The sequence below is a fragment of the Xyrauchen texanus genome, chromosome 31 (assembly GCF_025860055.1).
Source record: "Xyrauchen texanus isolate HMW12.3.18 chromosome 31, RBS_HiC_50CHRs, whole genome shotgun sequence".
NCBI lineage: Eukaryota > Metazoa > Chordata > Actinopteri > Cypriniformes > Catostomidae > Xyrauchen > Xyrauchen texanus.
The window spans coordinates 30,554,597-30,560,597 of record NC_068306.1 but is presented as its reverse complement, the minus strand read 5'-3'; positions in this window follow the sequence as shown (position 1 = coordinate 30,560,597).

The window sequence follows — 6,001 nt, the reverse complement described above, 5'->3', positions numbered from 1 at the left end:
TGTCAAATATTAGCCAGAAAGCGATTGCTTCATAAAAAAAGGGCTAATATAAACAGCATTTTGTGTCTTATACAGATTAATAGTAGTGGACTTGTTTTGCTCAGAGGTATGTTAGGAGCAGTGTTGGGTGTAATGCATTACTTAGTAATTAAATTACTTTTTCATTGGGAAAAAAGTAAAGTGTAGGGATTACTTTTTAAAGTTATATAATTATAGTTACATCTGATGTAATTGCATTACTGTATAGACTCTGGAACAATTCTATATAAAACAATAGATGTTAAATCTCGTTAAGACGCTACGTTTTTTAAATCCCCTTTTCTCCCAATTTGGAATGCCCAATTCTGACTACTTAATAGTTCCTCATGGTGGCACAATTATCCTCTCAATCTGGGTGGCCAAGTCTCAGTTGCCTCCGCTTCTGAGATCGTAAATCCTTGCATCTTATCATGTGGCTTGTTGTGCATTACACCGCAGAGACTCAAAGCATGTGGAGGCTCATGCCACTCTCCGCGATCCACACACAATTTACCACGCGCCTCATTGAGAGATAGAACCCCTAATTTAGACCACGAGGAGGTTACCCCATGTATACCCTCCCTAGCAACAGGGCCAATATGTTTGCTTAGGAGACCTGGCTGGAGTCACTCAGCACGCCATGGATTCAAACTCATGACTACAAGGGTGGTAGTCAGCGTCAATACTCGCTGAGCTACCCAGGCCCCCCAAAATATTTTTTCTAATTTTATGCTGCCCCCTTAAATTCTTTGGCCAGTTCGTGAATCATTTATTTGAATTTTATATGATTTATTTGAAAGTATTAAAAGTTAAAAGTTTCATGTCCTTGTATTTTTCATCTGGCCGAGGTTGATACAGGTTTAAGAAAGTAATTAATACTAAGTAATGCGATTAGTTAATCTAATTATACTGTAGAAAATGTCATTAGTAATTCATATTTTTAGAGTTACTTACCCAACACAGGTAAGTAGAATTGTTAAAAATGTATAGTTATACAGGTCTGTAAGTAATGACTCAATTCTGGAGTGGTGTGCTTGCTAAGTAGTTCACTTCAAATGTTTCCCCAATGTGTTAGACAATGTAGCCCTACTAGTGACTTTTATATCATTTATTAAACATGGATACTTTTGACAAGAAGCATTCATGCACATGATATTCTGAAAACTTTTATTTTATAATTATTTTTTATTTTAAATATATTTTTATTAATAGGGTATTATTACAACAAACTAGCAGGGATGTATAAATAACGGTTTTTCTCAGATGTGTACTCTTCATTTACCTCACATAGGGTGCTTCAAACAAAACACACGTTGTGATGTATTTGCGAAATGTATATGATAATGACAGTAGTGTACTTGCCATGTTTTGTCCATGTACCTACCGTCCGATACGAACGAACGAACAAACAAACTAAACAAAAAGTTCTCGAGCGTCGGACTGTTGCTATGGTTATCTCGTCAGGTTAACGCGACTGTTAAGAAGGTCTGTCGTAATGCATGATGTCGTTGTATGAGGCAAGTCAAAACCATTTTTTGTAATTTATTGTATTAACCTGTAATACCCCGAAAAGACAAATGGAAAGAAACTATGAAAATGTGGTAAACAGAACAATATTTAGGCTATCTATTTATAAATTATCCAAACAAATAACATTAAAGTGTAAATGAGCATGTTAAAATGAATGTTTTCATATTGGGGAAACTGTTTGACTTAAAAGGATTCACACGGTGGCGCCAAAGCTCGTGAAGATAGACGAGATGTCGCTAGTAGACAGAAATAAACATTGTTGTCAGCCTATTTTCTTCTCTCTTTAACAAGTCATGTATCATATAATACCATATTACAGTGCAATAAATACAACTAAACCTTAGAAAATAATAAAGTGACTAAGAGGACGATTTGTTTTAACATTTTAGCGCGAAATCATTTGATTTAGTTGCAATGAGGATTCTGTGGTCTACCTTGTTGTCCTGTCCTGCTGTGTGATATTTTTCACTAGACCATCGCCTATAGGTTAAAGGAAAATTCCAGGTTTAATACAAGTTAATCTCAATCGACAGCATTTGTGGCATAATGTTGATCACCACAATTTATTTAGTCATTCCTCCTTTTTTTTTTTTTTTTTTTTTTTAAAAGAAGCAAAAATCTTAGTTACAGAGAGGCACTTACAATGGAAGTCAATGGGGGTCAGTACATAAATGTTATAATACACACTGTTTCAATAGTATAGCCACAATACATAATATATATACGTGTAAACCTCACTTACTAACCTTTTTTTGTGTAAAGTTATAGCTAATCTTACAACTTTGTTGCCATGACGTGACAGAGTTAACCCTAAAACGACCATAACATTACAATTTTATACAACTTTACAGCTCAAAACTTTTAAAGTTTTACTGTCAAATTTATTGACGGACAACTGTACATGTTGATGTTGATGCTCTTTGCGAACAAAGACTTATGTATTTTTGCACATATTCAACTAAATGGCTGTCACTGCATTTATTTGCACATTATCAATTTACCTATGTTGGACTGCACTATTATCCGACTGCTATTTCTTTTGCACTGCCATTTTACAATTTTTTTAAACTATCAAGTCTTTCAATTTCTATTCCTATATATTGTCCAGTACTTTTTAACTGAATCTGAATGTTTTCTATATTCATGACTGTGTAATTGTATGTTGGTATGTCATGTGTAACTTTATGTCGCCTTGTACCTTGCGCCTTATCTTGGCCAGGTCACGGTTGCAAATGAGAACCTGTTCTCAACCGATTAACCTGGTTAAATAAAGGTAAATAAATAAATAAATAATATAGGTCTGCATGTCTCGAAAGACAATTCCTTTTCACGTTACGATGTCAACTGTAGGTTTTGCAGCGCCTAGAATGACTTAGTAGGCTAATCTTTGAGTGCCAATCCTTGCCACAGTAATTGCAAGTGAATGCGGTAGCAGCTCCAGAGGTATTCGCTGCTTTTTCTTTGCGTCGCTCCCTTATGGTCTGCCAGGTGGAGTGTCTTTTCTCCTCACCTCTCCTGAGGCCTATTTTCACAGCCTGCTGCCAGCTGAGTCTGTCGCCAGCAGTTTGCTCCCAGTCACCCGGGTTGATATCGCAGCTCTTCATGTCCCGTTTGCAGACATCTTTGAAGCGCAGGACTGGGCGACCAGTGGCTCGTGTACCTGACTCCAGCTCGCCGTACAAGACATCCTTGGGTATTCTGCCATTCTGCATGCAACACACGAGTCCAAGCCATCTCAGGCGCCTTTGAATGAGTAGAGAGTACATGCTAGGAATGTTGGCCATGTTGAGGACTGAGATGTTGGGAACGCGATCTTGCCATCTGATACTGAGGACGCACCTGAGACAGCGGAGGTGGAATGTGTTTAGACGATGTTCTTGATGGGCATATGTTGCCCAAGACTCCCACGCATAGAGGAGGGTGCTAAGGACACAGGCACGGCACACCTGAACTTTTGTGTTGAGCATTAGGGATTTGTTCTCCCAATACTCTTTTGGTCAGCCTGAACATTTTAACAGAAGAATTAATGCAAGTGCTTTTATTAAATTATAAGCATCACATTTCTGCCTTTTCACCCTCCAGAAATTGGCCCCATACACTTCATTTGAAAGTGCCTCACTGGAACCTTGATTTCTGCTTTTTAATTGACATTTTTTTTAAGAAGGGAGTTGAAATTTTTTTTTTTTGAGATAATCATTATGCCAGAAATACTGTCAATCGAGCTTAACTTCTATTGACACCAGATTATTCCTTAAACAACGAAATTAACAACTAAATTAAAAAACAATAGCAGGGATATCAATTTGTGCTCTGGGTATTTGTAGTACTTTGCATTCTCTCTTCATTGAAGACATTCGGTGCTGTAGTCTGCAGTGTGATGCTGCATATTTGCCTAAAAGGCCTTTGACACCAGAGTCATTGTACTATCTGGTGTTGGCCCATCCTCCTTGATCTAATGGATGGTCAAACACTCTGGGACTCAATCCTTGTAATGAAAATACTGCATTAATTTTATTTTGTGATATGTCATTGTAATTCAAGAGATGTTTTTAATCTACAGATTGCTCCAGCACAGGCCATTTCAAAAATATTTGGCAGCGGCCCATCTCGCCCTGCACTGGTGTACACTCCGTTTATTGAATGCTGTTTTTCAGAGGTGGACATTAAAAGCTCCCCTTTATTTAAATAAACTATTCAAGTTTAAAAAAAAAATGGTACTGTAGAAATATGTAAATTGTTCTGGGAAAGAGTGCTTAGCTCACACATCTGAATGTTCTCTATTATAAAGTGCATCTTCTTTCCTCTTTTTCATGTCATCTTTTATTTTATTGGCAGGTTGATGAGGTAGTGCTGCCCGGTCCTGTCTCTACCAGCTCAGATCCAGAAGGCGACGTGATGGACCACAATAGGCAAGATGATTTTTCAGCTGTATCTATATACAACAGGCCATTTTCAGTATTAAGGACATGCTTTGATTATCTAAAAAATACATTTGCAACAGGGCCATTACCACAATAGACACTGAGGGCGACAACACCCCCATATTCAAAGTAGTGGTATATCAATAAAGCAAAAAGCCATGAGAAGTATATCCACAAGAGCAATGGATAAAAGGCTCCAATGTACTATAAACTGTTAAATAAAATAAAAACTGATAAAACAATCAAAATTAAGATTTATAAACCAATTCACAGCACATAAAATAATAATTGCATTTATATAGAATGTGTGGTCATAGGTGTTGTTTATTGTTAATTGCAACAGCTTCAAACGTGGCTTGTGCAGAGTCACAGTTTAGAGTTGGTACAATACATTTTTCTATAGGGGTTTTTCAATTACTTCTTAAACTTTTATATTTGGTCGTAATCCGTCTTGAATATTTGGTCACATTTCTTGATCTGGACCAAGGGTTGCTTTTATTTCTTTCAGATGACGTAGATCAGAGAATGATTATTTTAATGTGATAAATCTAAATTAGACAACCAACATTATAGCTTTTGCCCATCATAACCATGCTTGCTTTTGCTATTGTCATGGTTTTAAAAATCGTGGATTCATGAAATATTTTACCATTTTTTTCTCTAAAAAGTTGAGAATGTTTTGTATTCCAAGAAAAGACTTATTAGTAATTTTCTTTTTTCTCTTCTTTTTTTGCACTTACATTCTTTTGCACTTATTTATCTAAGAAATTTCATAATTTTTTTTCTTGGGAAGACATTCCAGGTTAATCTTCTGCGGTCTGTTCTATGAAATATTGCAACAGTTAGTGAAAATGTAAGGGACATTGAATATTTATTAGGCATGTCAATGAATGCTTTAATTAAGTGTGATTTAATTATTTAAAAAATAACATGTTAAAAAAATGTACGCAACTAATCATGCCCCCTGACCCATACATAAATTCCATAAAAAAAGTATTTTCCTATCATCTGAGCAATTCAAGCGTAAAGTGCATGTGTTTTTTACAAGCCGTGGCAGTAGGGGGCAGTCAGTGCGCATCAACAAACCTCACAGGCATCACAGCAACAGAATGAGAACTGGTCGGAAAGGACACATTCTTGACAGCCAGACGAAGCACAACAGAATGCTTGAGTTTCAAAGTTTCGACTAATTCGAAAAAGCATCTTAAAAGTGCAGCGTTTATGATGCTGAAAACCAGTGAGATGCCCTTGAAGTGTCTGTCTGATGCATATGTAACATATAGATCAACAATTAAAATAGTGTAGACAGAACGGAAGAACTCATCCTGGGAGACAGGACAGATTGATAAATGAATTGCTGTTGACTCTAGGCTTATGTTCACATGCACACCAATATTCTGACTACTTCCTCGTGTCGACCAGCTTATTCTAATGTTGTTTATGACCTTACACTGATAAATGAAAGCTGTTTAATGCATGTATATGACCATACACATTGTCGACTTATTACACATATTCTGTGTAAGAACGTG